Below are 18,353 nucleotides of genomic sequence, written 5' to 3'. Positions count from 1 at the left end.
TCATTTTTTCTATTTGTACCCCTAGTGCTTGGCATATGGCAATTGTTTTAATTTTTTTTCTTTCTATCTTTCCTTTTGGGAGATAGCTTAAGTAAGGGAGGGAAAAGGCAGTACCACTTTGGATTAGGATGGAGGCCCCAGTCCTTCCTGCCTTGCTTGCTTCCTTCCTTCCTTCTTTCCTCCCACCCCATTTTGGTTAAGGAAATTGAGTTTCAGAGAGTTTAGTTTCTCAACCAAAGACACTTAACAGAGCTGGGTCTAAAACCTAGATCTTCTAACTTAGGCCACTGATCTTTCCTTTGTTCCAAACTGGACTAAGGGCTCTATTTCTGAACATGATGGTATTCTTTTTTGCCTATTTTGATTGCTTTGCTGAGCAATTTTCATGCTGGAAAGTCTCTCCAAAGCCAGTTTTATAAAATAATGTGGCTGGGTTGATTTAGGAGAGGTCCTACATGTGTTCTGGCAGTGCAAGTCTAAGGAGTATGGATCTAGACCCTCAATCATTTTGGAATAGAAATATTTGGTATTATTCTAAACAAATGGTGAGCTATAAGCTGAATTACTTAACTTTAGGGACATACCTATGGAAACAATCATTTTAAAATGAACCATCAATATCAAATAGAGATATGCAAAAAAGAATAACCATTTTGAGACCATTATTTTACACCATATTCATTAATTTATTCTTTGATGAAGTCACAAATAATTATATGTAGAGAGTTGGCAAACCTTAAAGAACTATATAAGTATTATTATTATTATTCTAGGTAGGTGGTATAATAGATAGGGAATTGGTTCCAGAGACAGGGAGCTGTAAACCTCAAAATTTCTCAGACTTATGAATGTTAGGGGTTTCCCCCATGGGGGAATCTTCTACTTAAAAAAATTTCCTAGCAGATAGTGAGAATTCTACTTGAATGTGAGGGCTCCTTGCCTTGGGAATATCCCTACTCCACCCTACTTAGGACTGCTTTAGGACAGAGAGCTCCTTGAGAACAATGAATGTGCTTTGATCCATGCTTATGGAAGGGACAGGAAGTTCTTTGAGTCATGACTGTTTTAGAATTGATACATTGGGATACTAAGTACCTATAAAGGTGGGGCAACTTGTAAACTACGTAAACCTAAAAGGGTGATAACTTATTCAGAGGTTTTTTCTTAATGAAATTTGTCGACACAGCAGCATTTTTTCCTGACTTACTAAAGAGATTAAAACTACTCAGCTGTGAATTCAAAATGGGCGGTCCTTTAGAAACATCTACAGTAATTTGGTAGATGTAAGGACTTAGGGGAGGTGACAGAGAAGATTTTGCCCTTAAAAATAAGAGCTCAGAGAAGAGCAAGGGTTCTCGATTTCTGACTCTCATTCTGAAGGAGAGCTCCTTGAGGAGCTCCTCTGAGGGGCTCTGTCCCTCTGGGGTAGCTCTGGAGGCTCTTGAGAGAGGCCCTTTGAAACAATCTCTGGCTGGAAGACTCTTTGAGGAAGGACGCTGGCCTGGTGTCACTAGTATCCTTGTTTAGTCAGATCTTGTGGTGAGTGTTAAAAAACTGACTGATTTCTCTTTTAAGGTCTAGGCCATATTGGCTTGAGGCCCTTCATACTTATTACTTTCTTACTCTCTCTCTCTTTGATTACTCATTGTATTGTTAATTAAAATCTCTATAAAGCCCAATTGACTTGGGTATTTGAATAATTGGGAACATTTCCCTGGTGACCACCTTATATTTGATTTTAAAACCCAAGACACTGTAGTGAAACATATTTCTGCGGTCAAATTTACTCACCCTCTCTTATATCTATCACAATTTATATCTTCCACTATTTTAATCACTACAGTTTAAGACCTCAACCATTTTAAATCTCACAGAGCCCTAAGTTCAAATTTGACCTTAGACAATAGCTTTGTGATTCTGAGTGAGTCATTTTGTTTACTTTTAGTTTCCTCGTCTTCAAAATGAGGATAATAAAAGCACCTGGCTCCTGAGGTTTTTTTTTTTTTTAATTAAAAAACCCTTATCTTCTGTTTTAGAATCAATAACACATATCAGTTTCAAGGCAAAAGAGTGATAAAGAGTTAGGTAATTGGGGTTAAGTAACTTACCCAGGGTCACAGAGTTAGGAAGTATCTGAGATCAGATTTTTACTCAAGACTTCTCAGTTCCAGACCTGACTTCTCTATCCACTGAGCCACCTAGCTATTCCAGTCTATTCCTCCCACCCACTTTTTGGGCAAAACTTTGTTGAGAGGAAGCATGGTCTGAGAGTCAGCTGAACAGGATTCTACTTGTGCATCTGCTTCTAACTAGCTGCTCAACCTTGGGCATATTGCTTCACTTGTTTTATTCCTCCATTTCCTCTTGTGTAAAATGAGAGGGTTGGGTAATTTCTAAGGTCCCTCTCAGGTTAATATTTTATGATTCTATTCTGTGAAAAGCACTGTGCTTGGGATGCTAAGGGATAATAATGGTTAATATTTTCACTGAACTTTAAGGTTTACAAAGTATTTTACACATGTTCTCATTTGATTCTCATAAGATCCTTGAGAATTAGGTACTCTCATTAACCCCATTTTACAGATGAGAGAGGTTAAATGACTTGCCCAGAGTCACACAGTTAATAAGTATTTGAGCCATGTCTTTCTGATTCTAAGATGAGAATAGGGACTGCCCTGAATTGCTCTCAGGATGAATAAGGTCAGTTCTGGGTAGAGGTGGAGTTGGTTAGGAGGACTCAGACAAGTGAGTTCCCCCAATCCACTCAATAAAATGATCAGGTCGGGACTTTTGTCAGAAAGGGGTACTTCTCATGGAGCCAGACATTCATATTGCCTTTGAACTGAGGGACATGTACTTGCTAGGATGAGAGAGCAACTCTCAATGGGTATTTCTCTCTCGCTTTGTGTACCTCCTGACTCCAAAAGTAATGGCAGCTACAAGGATGAAGTAGGAAGAGCATGTACTTCCATTAAGTGATCTAGGGTAGATAGGTGGCTCAGTGGAGAGTTTGGGGCCCAGAGGCAGGAAGATTCATCATCTTGAGTTCAAATATGGCCTCAAACACTTACTAGCTGTGTGACCCTGGGCAAGTCACTTAACCTTGTTTACCTCAGTTTCCTCATCTGTAAAATGAGCTAGAAAAGGAAATAACAAACCCCTCCAGTATCTTTGTCAAGAAAACCCCAAATTGGGTCACAAAGGGTTTGACATTTCTTAAAACAAACTATTTATAAAATGCTGATGGGCGGATGAGGAGATATTGGTTTGTTTTTGTTTTTTCTTTTTAACTTCTTTATGTAATGGATTTCTAATTCCATTATTGTGGGTATTCTCTCTGATGATGTAGATGGCAACTGCTTCCTATCTTAGCAGATAGTTTAATGAGTTGCTATGACACCCCTTCCCCCCAATTCAGCAACTAATCTTCAGGTGAGAAATCTTTCCAAACTTAGCTAGCCTGGTCCTTGGCCTGAGTCCAAAAAAAGTGGTCAGGCTTTTCTCTCAAAGTCCAGGGAAATCCCCAAAGCAAAGCTTAGGTATTTCTCATATCTAGGAGTTCCCCAAAATGCAGGTAATAGTGTTCCTTACAGAAAAGGTATAAAGTATGAGTATTAGGTAAAACAACTTTCTCAGGCTACCAAAACAGTTATATTTACTTTAACCTTGGACCCACACCATCCAAGTAACTTCTGAGGTTTTAATATCTGGCCAACAAGGGCATCGTTCTCTTTAATCTTTCAGGCTCAGGCCAATCCTGGCAGGAGTCATCTTCTCTTCTTCTTTTTTTTTTCCTTTTAAACCCTTACCTTCTGTCTTGGAGTCAATACTGTGTATTGGCTCCAAGGCACAAGAGTGGTAAGGGCTAGGCAATGGGGGTCAAGTGACTTGCCCAGGGTCACACAGCTAGGAAGTGGCTGAGGCCAGATTTGAACCTAGGACTTCCCGTCTCTAGGCCTGGTTCTCAATCCACTGAGCTACCCAGCTGCCCCCAGTCATCTTCTCTTCTGACAAGCATACTCCTGTGGAACTCTGTTCCCACTTGGATAGCTGGCATCTGACTTGGATCCTCCAGAACTTCCCAACTCATGAAGCTGGAAATATCCTTTTTTCAGACTTGCTCACCTCTAGTCCATGTGAAGGGAAGGGAGCTGAAAACAGAAGTGACAGCTGAAGACTTGAAGACTTATTGTTCAGTCATTTTTCAGTCACATTCATGACCTCATTTGGAGTTTTCTTGGTGGAGATATTGAAGTGCTTTGTCATTTCCTCTCCAGCTCATTTTGCATATGAGTAAACCAGGGCAAACAGGGTTAGGTGACTTGCCCAGGATCACACAGTTAGTAAGTGTTGGAGGCCAGATTTGAACTTAGAAAGATGAATCTTCCTGACTCCAGGCCCAGTGCTGTCCACTGGGCCACCTAGCTGCCAATAGGCAGAAACTCAGAGAGATTAAATGGTTTACTGAAGGTCACACAGTGATTATATGCCAGATATAGAACCCTGAATCATTGCATTTCAGAAAACTTACATTAAATACTCCCCTCCATATTACACTGGCCCTCTTTGAGCACTTATAGAGCTGTAAGTCTTCCTTTTTCTTGGGCCTGGAACTTCACAGGAAAATTATGATGGCTATATTCAAATAGACTTGAGTTATTTCAGTTTATTTCATGTAAGGAAGCTGCCCTGTTAACATTTTTAACCCTTACCTTCTGTCCTAGAATTGATAACAAAGTACGGATTCTAAGATAGAAGAGTGGTAAGGGATAGGTAATTGGAGCTGTGACTTGCCCATGGTCACACAGCTAGGAAGTATCTAAGGCTAGATTTGAACCTAGGTCTTCTCGACTCCAGGCCTGGAGCTCTATCCACTGTACTACCTAGCTGCCACTATCTTGTTAATCTTGACAAGCAAGCAACCTTTAAGTTATCATGGCAAAGAAGGGAGGAAGATAGAAACTTGTCAGTCTTGCTTTTATTTGGCTTGCTAGTGTCTTCTGGGCAAATGCTGGTTTGCAAAAGTGAATCCTCACTTTTCTTTTGTTTGATAGCTTTGGAATTTGGCAATTACATTCCTGGGAGTTGTCTTTTGGGGGTTTAGTGTAGAAGGTGTTCTGTGAGTTCTGTCAGTGGCTGTATTGCCCCCTTGTTCTAGAATCTCTGGGCAATTTTCTTTGATTATATCTTGTATCACCATGTCCAGTTTGGTATTTATTTCTGGCTTTTCTGGGAGTCCAATTATTCTTAAATTATCTCTTCTCCCTCTATTTTCCAGATTGTCATCTTGTCGGTGAGATATTTTATGTTCTCTTCTAATTTCTTGGTGTTTTGGCTTTGCTTTATTAATTCTTGCTCTTTTACACGATCGTTGTCTTCCAGCTGCCTGATTCTGGCCTTTAAAGCCTGGTTTTCCTTTTCAGTTTGGTCACACAGGTTTTGTAGATGCGTGAATTTCTTTTGCATTATTTCCAACTTTTTCTCCCAGAAGGCTTCCATCTTTTTGGTCATTTCTGATTCAAATTCTTCATGTGTTTGTGGAGAGTTTCCATTTCCTTTGGAAGGTTTTGGAGCATTTTCTTGTATATCATCTTCTACCTGCTCTGTATTTTGTATTTTGGCTCCATAGAATGTGTCCAAAGTCGCCCCTTTCTTCTTATTTTTCTTGGTATTTTGGGGCTTCTGTGCTTCTGTGGAGTTTGCCATCTCTGAATGTGGAGGATTAGTTTTTCTTATCTCTGTCTGGTGTTCAGAGGCTTTAGTCCTGGGCAGATTGTCGGTTCTATGAGCTTTCCCTGGGTTAAACTGAATATTCCTCACTGGAACTGGAATAGAAGGGTCGGACCAGGAGGCCACACTCTCCCCCGGCTCTCTGGGTCGGGTTGCTTTCCGGAAGTTGCCTTCAGAATAGCTGGCCGTGAGGCTGTTTCGTCAGCCTGCCAGGGGATGGGCTGCGGCTTCCCGGAGCTCCGAGGGCAGGGACTTTCACTGAGACTTGGATAGCAGGATCCAGCCCATGAGGCTGTCTTGCCAGCCCTGAGGGTTGCTGTTGTTTCGACCCTGCTCTCTGCCGGGGGAGCTCCGAGGGCAGTGACTTTCACTGGGACTCGGATAGAAGGCCCTGAGGGTTGTTGTTCAGACGACCCTGCTCTCTGAGCAGGGCGGGGCTGCGGCTTCCCTGAGCCTTGGACTCTGCGCTCCTACCCCTTAGGTCTGAGTGATCTCGGGTTCTGGCTTTTGAGTGGGGCCGTACCTTTTGATCTGGGTCCAGGTCCAGGAGGAGGGTTCCCAGGGTCTATGCTGTTGATCGTCTTGAATTTCGGCGCCTTAGGAGCTTATAGTTTGAGATCGGTCGGGAAGGGTTTTCCGGAGATCTGAACTTTAGCTTTCTCTAAGCCGCCATCTTGATCGGAAGTCCTGAATCCTCACTTTTACACATGATTAGTAAGCCATTTTCACCACAGGGTGCCTGGTAGACATCAAATCAGGAGGAAAAAAAATGATCTCAAATTAGACTCATTAGTTAAGGCTTTATATCAACCCCAAAATATAACTATTGGACAAGAAGAAGCTTCTGCATGACATGTAATTAGGCAGAAAAGTATCAGAGGCTTCATTGAACCAAGCTATTTAATCATCTCTTAATTCACCCAGGGAATGTTCTCCTTTCTTACCCATCTATTTTTGTCTATTGTAGCAGATCTCTAGCCAGGGTATTGTACTATGAAGGAATGACTCTGGACAGGAAGACAATTATTCTGCCCCAGCTCCAGTCCTACTTGATTTTTTTTTTTTTAACATGTGAAGCAATGTATAGTAATTCTGAGATACACATGGGAGTATTGATTGTGCTATGCCTCAGAGACCTAGTCTCTGGGAGCTATCCAGCCCTAAAGGACAAGCAGTGCAAACTAGATTAGTTGGAGGACCAGATCTCTAGCTTGCTCCTGATGATCTGGTGACTGTGAGAAGATCAATTCTACTTTCCAGTTTCCTCATCCATTTTTTAGAAGTCCAGGTCCTTAAGCTCTAGCTAAAAGAACCACGATTTCACCTGTGTGAGTAACATAGAGGGCCACAGTTCTGCTGCACTTTGGAAGAGAGTTTCTTAACCTTGCTCTGTGACAAATATTTTTCAGTCAATCTGAAATAAACAAAGAGGCAAACTCTAAGCCAGTCACAGGTTATTGAGAGAGACTGGTATCACTCAGCAAGGCTGGATCATTAGGCTTCCTCCCACCCAAAATAATTGATTGGGAGTTTTCCCTTGCTTATATGCCCTAATGTTATGTCATATCAGATCTCAAAAGGACAGGTCGCATGGTCCAAGACCACCCCTGTTGCTCCTGACATGCCCTGGGCAGTAAGACAAATAATAGTAAAGGGATATGCCCTGTATGGCAGTTCCATTTAAAGCACCTGCTCAGAGGCCATGACCTAGAGGCCTTTCACTGAAGAAGATCAAAAGATGAGCCTTTGATCTTTCCACTTAGAGGATGCTCGCCTTCCCACAAATGAGTCACACCCTTCTGCTTATGGTGCACAGGCATTCTATTTGGGTGGGGCCATCCTCTATTGCAAAATGCTGGCTTATAGAAAGTTACAGAGAAATAGCTAAATATATTACATTCAGTTTGCTTATTAACTTTATAAAATATAGTTACTATAATTCTGTTAATCATTATCCTCGATTAATGACTTCCTTTGTCTAATACTGATTGATTCTAATCTCTGGAATCAAGGGGTTGGTAATTTTTATTCCCTTCACTATGTCATGATACCCTTTGTTCAGTATTGTAAAATCTTTGGACTCTTTCTCAGAATAATGCTTTTAAATGCATAAATGAAACATGTAAGATTATAAAAGAAACCAACTATAATGAAATATAATTATCAAAATTTTAAAAATTAAACCTATAGTTTCCATCTTAGAATCAATACTAAGTATTGGTTCTAAGGCAGAAGAGTGATAAGAGATAATGGGAGTTTAGTTACTTGCAAAGGGTCACACAGCTAGGAAATGTCTGAAGCCTATTTTGAACTCAAGACTTCCCATCTCCAGACATGGCTCTCAATCCACTGAGCCCCCAGCTGCCTTCAAAAAAAAAATAAAAAAAAATATTTTAAAACAGGTTAAGAACCTTTATCTTTAGAAAATGACTTAATGAGTTAGTGTGGCCAAAATCAGTTCAACCCTTCTTGGTCAACCTTCCTATGATGACACTCTTGAATAATTTATGATGGTTCTTTGATGTCAGGGACACAGGTTATTGCCAGGCCCAAACTGAGGGCCATTCCATTTTGGTAGGACCTTCTTGTACTGTACTGGTATACCTTCAAAAACGGATGGGTCCACCTTACCCCATGATGAGTCAGGGGTCAATAAAATGTGGATGAGAATAGTTGCACTGCCTGCTTCATAGAGTAGTTATGAGGAAAGCATTTTGGAAATCACCAAGTACTACAGAAAAACAAATGTTTATAGTTACAATAAAATCCAGCTACCAACAACTCTAGCCTCTGGCTTATTGGAAAGCAAATAAAGAAAACCTTCAGGTAGGCTTGGGTTGTGGAGCCACTTCTCTTTCTGCCTAGGCTGGTTTTGGCTCAAGCTGTTTACATGTCTGTATTATCCATCTACTTTGCCAAGTTTTCTTTTTGAAGCAAGCTTCACCTGACAAGCTAAATGGAAAGGGGGGGAAATGGAGAGATGGAAAAGCATTGGAAATTAGAAACACAGAAAATGAATGTACTTTAAATGAATAAATTTAGATAAGCTAAGAGAGTGAAAAATTACTGAGCTAAAAGAAAAAGACCATCACAAAAGGTGGTAGAGATGGAGTCAGCTTAAAGCATCTCAGTTTTAATAATTTTTCATCATTATGTCTTTGTGAGGCTGATTTATATAGCTCAGGCTTCTCTGCTTCCTACAGCAATTACTTACCTGAAATGTGTGGGTAGTGAGATTAGCACAGACACTTTCATCATCTTTCTGGCTATATTTCACCCAGGCCCATAACCTTGTTCTTTCTTTTCCATCACTAATTATACCATTATATATTTAGACATTATTTATCTAGGGGTCCAGTACATCATTATTGACTAGTTTGGTTTTTTTTCTTTAACAGCCTGGAAATTTCCCCAATAAATTAACAGACAGCTCTACTTATCAAAGAAAAGCCATTCAAATGAAGTCATTAGTAACATTATTTGACACTGAGCTATGACCCACTGTCAAGAAGCAACTTATTAATATTGAAATTGAAAAATTGGAGTGGGATATCAACTTTTTTCCCCCAAGCTAATAGAACTAGGGAAAATCTGATCCTTCAAATGCAAATATGGAAAGTATCTAGTATGCTTCTGCTGTATACAGAGTTCTATGCCAGGTCCTGGAGAGGATGAGAGATGGTCTCTGTTTTCTTGGAGATCAGGTCATTTGCTGATGGTCTAGTAACTGTCAAATTGTCTGAGAAGTTGCATATATTCTTCTTGTGGATGACAGAGAGCTGTGGACTTAGTAATAATACAATTATTAGGATTCTGAATTTGCTGATTGGCCAGATTCAGAGTAGCTTTTAATGTGGCAGATAGCAGGGAGTATCTGAGAGACACATAAGAAGCTAAGTGGCATCCTGTATAGACAGCTGGATGGGGACTCTGAAAGACCTGAATTTAAATCCAATATTGGACATTTACTTGCTGTGTGATCTTGGGTAAATCTCATAACCTTATGCATGGTGTTCTAGTTAATTTTCTAAGACTGCAGAGGTTCACCTTACATTGGTAGAGAGTCCCTCCCTTGAATTTTCCTATACCAATGAAATCAGATTTATTCCTTATTTCTAGATATAAACCCTGCCACCAAGAATTGGGAGTATAATGTAAAAACCAAATAGTCCCTGGCCTCAAGGAGCTTATATTCTACCAGTTTCTAGGAAAGGGTAAAATTCAACATATACCCAAATTAATATAATATAACGCAATTGAAAGGAGAGAGAACTAATGAACAATGGAAATAGGGGACATGGGCTTCAGGTGGAGATCTAGAAAGACTTCACAGAGGAAGAGCCACCTAAGCTAAGGTCTGAAGGTAGACAAGGATTCTAAGAGGGGGAAGATGATTAGAGAGTTCCTTCTAAGAAAGGAAGTCATAATAATGGGAGTTGAGTTTTTTTTGTTTTTTTTTTTTAAGTTGATGAACTGGGCAACTGAGTGGAAGTCTTCAAGTACTTACTAAGACAGAAAATAAAGGTTTAAAAAATAAATTGATGAACTGTATATATCTTGATTGATGACTGAAAAACTGGCACAAATATGCAGAACTCTAACAAGTCAAATTCTTCATGGCACTCACTATATGGGAGAGCAGGATTCAAATGAGGAGCTTGGGGTTTGCAAGACAAAAGTAAAGGAGGCTACGGATTTTAAGGTTTCCAAGTTCATCCTAGTCCTTCTCTTACTCCTCCATCTCTTACACCCCTTCAAAGCAGTGCTGTTCTTATGTTTTGGGACCTAATTAGAGAAGCAATGTTATGAACTTCCCTGGAGAGCCTATATCTCTACTGTAACTGAGATTTTTAGAACCAATATCATTTTCTGGCTTTTCTAATTTTGCTCTCATTTCTTTGCCACTGCCATTTAACCTCATATGCCTTAAGTTCTCCTCAGTTGCCAAGTGATACTTGATGTCTTTTTTTTTAACCCTTACTTTCTGCCTTAGAATAGATACTAAGTATTGGTTCTAAGGCAGAAGAATGGTACAGGCTAGCAATGGGGGTTTAATGACTTGCTTGGAAGTGTCTGTGGTCAGATTTGAACCCAAGATTCCCAACTCTAAGTCTGGCTTTCTATTAACTGAGCCACTTAGCTGCCTACAACATAGATATCAATGGAAAAAATTCTTTGGATACTGCTCATTCATTGGCCATCCATCATATGCTTACAGATAGTGCCTTTCACCGTCAATAGCCTTCTCAACTTTTCTTGAACGTCTCTGCTATCCAAATTCAATTTCTCATGGGCTGTGACAATGAGACAACATTTGCTCAAAATTATCTCAGTGCAGATCTGGCCTAGTTTCTGAGTACAGTGTTTCCTTCTCTTCCATCCTAATTTTTTATTCCAACATTACTTTGTGGTATAAAAGAATGCTTCTATGGAAGTCCTACTATGAAAACTCATTGTAATATGGAGGGGACCCTAAATTCTGGAAGCTACATGTGCAAGTCCTAGGAAGCTGAAAAGGCTTTGAGTATGGGCTGGTAACCAACTATATATCTATCACTTGAAGTTTACTCTCAGTTATACTCTGAGAAGCTTGTCAGTAAGTTGCCTACTAGTACCCAAGTAGCCTAATTAATTTTTTGGCCACAGAAACCTTGAAGATCAATCACTGGATTGTAAAAGGGCTGCAATCTGTGTTTGTCAGGGGAATTCAAATGGTGATAAAGTGGAAAGATAAATAGACTTGGAATGTGAAGATAGCTTCATGATCTAGCTCCTCTGCTCAGCTGGGCTACCAGCTGATACAGTGGATGGAATCTTGGGCCTGGAGTAAGGAAGACTTGAATTCAAATGTGACTTTAGATATGTACTTAGCTGTGTGACTTTGGACAAGTCACATAATCTATTTCAGTTTCCTCAGTTATAAAACAGGTGCTAATGATAACACCTACCTCTCAGGGTTTTTGTGAGTATAAAATGCTCAGTACAGTGCCATAGTAAAAGTGATTAATAAATTCTTGTTTTTTCTTTCTTAATAGGATGATGTCTTTGGATAGTCACCTCATGGTGGATGATAAATGGTATAACAGTGGAGTAGCAAATATTTTTCCTTCAATCTGTCTATGTCTGGGGCTTTAAAAAAATCTCTACTTATTTACTTCTCACTCACAGAAGAGTTCATTGTAGTTTTTCTTACTCAGAGAATGTCCTGGCCTACCCTCTGATGACTGATTACAGATGACTCTCCTATGACAAATTCTTTTTCCTATGATAAATGTTTGTTGATTGATTGATTGACCGATACATAATAGAACAACCACCACCTCATATTCTTAAGGACAAAATCAATTTGATTGAATGTCCTCATATCAGGATTTCTTCATCTGGAATATGATGGTATCAAAGATGACAAATTCTGCTAAATTCCACCCTTATAAAATCATAGATTCTGAAAACTGGAAGGGAATTCTAAGTTTATATAATTCAACTCATACCTGAATAGGAATTTAATTTGATTTGATTTGGCAAAGCATCCTGTAAGCTTTAAAGTCCTTTATAAACATGCTATTATTATTAGACAAATTACGTGCCAGACTCCCTCCTTTCCCCAGGTCTTTTAGCTTTTCTTCTCTTTTCCCTTGTCAGTCTGTTTGCTTCCTCTCTTAACCTCATCAGCTTCCATGAGTTCATCTATGCAGACGATTCTACATATTCAGACTTTGCCTCTCTCAGGAGCTCCAGTCTTATATCACCAATAGACTACTTGATTTACCATGAATGTCCCTAAGACATCTTAAATTTTCAGTTTCTAGAACTATATGTAAAATAAATACAAGATATTTTTGGAGGGGAAGCTAAGTAACACAGTGGACAGTGCCAAGACTTGAGTCAGGAAGACTTGGGTTCAAATCCAGTCTCAGACACTTCCTAGTCATGTGCAAGTTATTTAATCTTATTTGCCTCAGTTTTCCTGTCTATAACATTATCTGAAGGAAATGACAAACCATTCTAGTATCTTGATCAAGAAAACTCCATATAAGGTAAAAAAGAGTCAGATACAACTGAAACAACTGTTCAATAATAACAAATTTTGGAAGGTACCCAGAGCTTGGAGTTGGAGGAATCCATGCCTTCCCATAGGCTATATATCACATAGGAAAGTCACTTAACTAAACTGAGCTTCTTTTTCTTCATCTATAAAATGAGAAGGTTGGATTAAGTGGCATCTTATATGCTTTCTAGCTCTCTGATCTTAATGATGCTATCAATGAATTAATAAGCACTTAATTATGTGCTTACTAGGTTATGTATGTTAACTAGTATGTTACTTACTGGGTTAAGTGCTAGGTGATATAAAGAAGGCAAAAACAGTGTCTGTCATTATGCTTACATTCTAGTGAGAGAATCAACAAGATAAAAAAGTGAGTGTAGAGAGACAGGAACTAGACCCATGATTTCACTGGTATAGATAGGGAACTTCTAGATGAGGAAAATTCATCTATCAATACAGGTTGGCACTTCTGTGATTTATAATCTTAGAGAGCTATACAGGGCACTGAGAGGTTAAGCGACTTGGCTGGGGTCACACAACTCTATGAGGTCAAAAGTGAATTCAGGTGTTTCTGGCTCCAAAGTCAACTCTATCCACTAAGCCACAAGGCATCAATGATTTAGTTCCATATAAGATACATAAAAAGTAAATGAAAAATTGCCTTAGACAGGAGGAAAAGAGTCCAGCACCTGAGGGGACTGGGAAAGGCCTATTAAAAAAAAAATGGTTTTCAAGTTGAGTCATGAAGGAAGCTAGGGACTGTTGAATGTCAGTGGGGAGAGTGGGACACAGATGGACCAGAGGCATGGAGAAGAGAGATGGAACATGCCTCTTGGAGTCTCTTGTTCCTTTTAATGCTCATCTCAAATGCCTTCTCTTACAGTTGTCCTTTATGGATTCTCCCAGTTGTCAGTGTTTTCTTCCCCCTTTCCTATTACTTTGTATTTAATTTTCATATACGTTGTATTGACTCAACTATGTACCTGCTGTTTCCCGCCAGTATAATATAATAAACTTTAAGGGCAGGAACTGTTTTGAAAAGTTTGGTCTGGAGTTTAATAAATGCTTGAATTGAATTGAATAGTTACCAATGTAACTATAATTTCTTTGAAGACAGAGACTGTATCTTATCTAAACTTTGTAGCTCCTCCACACTCAGAGCAGTAATTTTTACTTGATAAGTGCCTAATAATAGTTTGGTGTTACAGTACAGTGTATAGGAAGAAAGCATTTATTAAATTAGTAAGAGCCAAGCACTGTACTAAATGCTTTACAAATATCTCATTTGATCCTCACAATAGCCCTATTTTTTAAAATCTTACAGTTGAGGAAACTGAGGCAGTTAGATGACTTCTCAGGGGTCATATGGCTAGTGTCTGAGGCCATATTTTGACTCGTTTTCTTGACTGCAGGGCCAACACTAATCATTGTACCCTTTAACTGCCTGTGTAAAAAACACTGAATGTTGAGTCAGAGGACCTGAGTTAAGATCTAACATCTATACTTTATACATATATGATCTCAGGCAAGCCACTTGTCTGGACCTTAGTTTCTTCATGTGTAAAAAAGCAAGAGGATTGGACTAGATATGAGTTTCTCCTGGAGTCTCCACTTTGTCGCTGCCCTTCATCCCCCTCTCAGCCCCATAATTTGGCTTCTGGATTTCAAAACCATATTCCTACCCGTCTGTCTCATTTTGGAACTTCCATCATGCTTAAGGCCTCTTTGCCCTGGAATATCCAATTATTCCTATAATAACTCTTTATGGCCCTCCCATTCCCTTGTTCTTATTGATGAGTTATAATTCCAGCTCTTATCCCTCCCTTCCTGACTTCAAAATCATGTCCCTATTTATACATGGTACACTACTCTCTCCTTCCTAATTTTGTTCCTCCCCACATCCCTACCCCCATTGTTTTTCAGGACCTTTTTGTGTGTAGTTTCCCACCACTTAAATTTATTTAATTTATATATATGTATATAATGAAATCATTGATGCATTGTGGCCTAGTGAATTTAGGACTTTGGACTTTAGAGCCAGAAAAACCCAAGTCCATTTTTGACCTTAGATAGTTGTGTGCTCCCAGCTAAGTCATCACTTAACCTCTTAGTGCCCTGTGCAACTCTTTGAGGTTATAATTTTATATACATAAACTTTATAAAATTCATATAAATATATAATTTGATATTTGGAACTCAAGACCCATGTGACCTTGGGCAAACCACTTAACCCTGTTTACTTTAGTTTCCTCATCTGCAAAAAAAGCTGGAGAAGGAAAGGGAAAAGTATTCTAGTATCTGTGTCAAGAAAATCCCAAATGGCGTCACTGAGTCAGACCCAGCTGAAAAAGACTAAACAACAGCAACTATGTCTTCTAGAGATACTTGAGCCAGATTTACCAACTAGGCAGCCAGAAGTGATGTAGAAGGTCTGAATTATTTATGATGTGAGTGGGGAGATAGAAGGATATGAGGGATGATGAAGAAATATTATCAAGGAGATTTGGCAACTGATTGGAAATAGGAGATGAGGAAATGGGAAGAGTTGGGAATAATTTGGTGGTTGTGAATCACTAAACACTGTGGCACCTTTAATAGAAATTTGGAAGTTAAGGGGAGGAGTAAATTTAGGGAAGGAGTAAGATAAGGAGTCTCATATTCTCCAAAGTGAGTTCTAGATTTTCATGGTTCATAAACAATGAATTGTCCAGAAGATAGTTGATGATGAATAACAGAAGCTTGAGAGAAACTTTTCTTAACCTTTTTCTTCTGGACCTGTCTAACAGAGGTGGTTATTGTGCAAATTTGAAAAATCAGTCTCCTAAGGGAAAGTTTATAAGTAGTCAGTAGTCTCATTTCATCTTTGAATGATTTAATAAATATTGAGTAGAGTGCCTACTACTATGTGTCAGTAACTGTGCTAAGTTCTAGGCATACAAACATAAAAAACAAAAGCCTCTGACCTAAGAAACTTGTATTCCATTGGAGGGGAAATGGATACAATAAGTATGCTCAAAAATGTTTTGATATGGATACATTAAGATTATAATTGGGCAATATATGCCATATAGGGGTCACTAGGTGGCTGGCCTGGAGTCTAGAAGACCTGATTTAAAATCTGGTCTCAGACATGTCTTAGCTGTATGACTTCTGTCTGATTCAGTTTCTTCATTTGTCAAATGAGAATAATAATATCTACCTCCCAGGGTTATTGTGAGGATTGAATGAGATAATAATTGTAAAAGCACTTAGCATTGTGCCTGGTACATAATAAACTTTATATAAATACTAGCTATTATTATTACCTATTAGTATATATGCTGCTGAAGCAAGTACTCTATTATTACCCATTAGCTAGAGGGAACCAAAGGTCTCAGCATTAAAGACTGTAGAAAGGTTTACCTCAAAGGTAGATGAGGAAGGTGGGAATCTTCACAGAGCCAGGATTAGGAAGTAGGGAATGGATGGAGACAGAATGTTGTATTATTAGGATAATGGAATGAGATTAGAAAGGAAGATTGAAGAATCTAAGGGCTCTACTATTTGTTGATTCTAGTGACTGAAGGAATCATTCAAATTCTCAGAACTTTAATTTCTTAATCTGAAATATGATAATAATGATTGTTGTGAGAATAAAATGTGTAAGTATAAATGGTTTTCTAAATAAGATAAACTATATATACTATACATGTTAAGATAAAACAGGGTGATTCTATAGCTTAAGTGGTTTGGGGTTTACAATGGCTACATAAAACATTGTTAAGTGGAGAATTTTTTTAAAGGGGATGGGAGAAGTGAGAGCAAGTGTCAGCTTCAATGCTTTTAGCAAAGTTTCTAATCTGATCTCTTCTTTCTAATCCTTTTACTCCCATTAGATTCTTCAATTTAATTCTAATGATGCCCTCTTTTCCAGAATCAAAAGGGGGAGGGTGGTAAAGGTGATTCTTTAAAAGATGTTATCTGAGTAGCCCTTAAAAAAACAAAACAAAACAAAGAAAACAACCATGTGTATTTCTAGGCCAATGCTGAGAATGCTTGTTCTTGGGAAGTCTTTCGGTTAAATTAGTTTATCTATTTTTTCTTTCCTATGTGGAGTTCCTTATAGTTTTGGCTTCTATGTTATTCTTCTCCTAACTAGGGTTTTTCAGCTTGCAAAGTGAAAATGTACTGACTGTTCTATGAATCATAAAAACCACTTGAAAAAACAAAGCATGCCTTTCCTTCCTTCCCAACCACACCCTTTGTCCTTGGTAGGGGTAAAAAAATACAAATTGCTGTCTATTTTGTATGGCTTCGTGAATGGTACTCTATTAAATACACGAAGAAGAAGAATTTTAACAATTCTCAGGAATTATCTTCAAGAGCGTTTGCTGGCTTCAAATAATGTGTTTTTTCTTCTTTAATATGAAGACCAGAGTATACAATTCAAAAGGCAACTTTAGTCTGACAAATACAATAGACATTACATTTTCAAACTGCATCTACTGATTTATTTCAGAGAAGTATATGGGTAGAAGGGAGAAGTAATTCCTTTCCTACTCTTAATTCTATAAATCTAAGAGACTTTCCCGCTCTAGATTTCCAAGACTAATTTGAATTTTGTGGATTAGCAAGGGCATCCCAAGGGTTCTATGCAAGATGACGCTGACTTTAAAATAATTTCAAAATCACATTCTTATTCCGTATCACTTGGCACGGTTTACTGGCATTTTCAGAAGTTCCGTGTAGAAATCTTTTGTTACTTTAGCAAGACAGGGAAAAAGCTTTGAAAGGGGGTGGGGGTGGGGATGAACTGTCTACAAGAAGCAGGTTAGTAGGATTTAGAACCTGGCGGGAATTTAGAAATGACCCCCTTACACTTTACTAGTTCGTGATTCATAAAAAAACAGGATTAATCTAGAAAGAGAGAGTAACTTGCTTCAAGCCATGCAGAAAGTAAAGATGATCCCTGAGGTTTCTAATCCTAGTCCACAGGATTCAGATTTACAATACTTCAATAATGTTAGAAAAGTTTACTATTTCCTAAGTAATGGTTTATTCTGCAACTGCAATTCACGGAAAATTCCTCAATCGGAAACGGAAGTTTCTCCAGACATACGCAAGCACCACTTGGATTTTTAAATGTTAACTTTTGGAGAAAAAAAAATCTCACTTTTATTCTTTCCCCTCCCGTCGTTACTTACCAGGAAATTCTAATATAGTTTAGACTTTTATTGCCAGTATATGGAAGTAGAAAGGGGCACAGGTCACTCGGATTGTTGGAGGGCATTGGTTTCCGCCCAAAGAAGGCAGCGATTTTCAGGGTTGGTCCCTTGTATAGTCCGGCAGTTCTTGGGCACAATTAAATGCCCCGGCTTCTCTGACGTCGGTCCCTGGGCCGCAGAGATGCGTAGCAGGAAGTTCTCCCGGTCAGTCCACAGACCCGGGAAAGCGCGCGCGGCCCCATTCAGCTCTCGAATCTCCCGCGCGACTCTTCCACCAATGGTATCTAGAGGGGGTGGGGCTACGTCAGCTCTAGTTCCAATGAGAGGATGGCGAACGGGTCAGCCCTTCTCCGTTGATTGGTGTGCGAGGG

The 18,353-nt window shown here is 39.0% G+C and overlaps 1 long non-coding RNA gene across 1 annotated transcript; it reads right to left on the bottom strand.

Moving 5' to 3' along the window:
* Nucleotides 1–665: 665 nt before the first annotated feature.
* LOC130456511 (uncharacterized) lies at nucleotides 666–18,286 on the bottom strand. The gene is made up of 2 exons (XR_008915497.1): nucleotides 17,962–18,286; nucleotides 666–6,469 (listed from the first exon to the last, which is right to left on the bottom strand). It is a non-coding gene; the product is annotated as an uncharacterized LOC130456511 (long non-coding RNA).
* Between the last annotated feature and the right edge of the window lie 67 nt (nucleotides 18,287–18,353).

This window comes from Monodelphis domestica, chromosome 1 (genome assembly GCF_027887165.1).
Source record: "Monodelphis domestica isolate mMonDom1 chromosome 1, mMonDom1.pri, whole genome shotgun sequence".
Classification (NCBI taxonomy): domain Eukaryota; kingdom Metazoa; phylum Chordata; class Mammalia; order Didelphimorphia; family Didelphidae; genus Monodelphis; species Monodelphis domestica.
The sequence above is the reverse complement of the archived record's forward strand: the minus strand, read 5'-3'. Positions and strand labels throughout refer to the sequence as shown.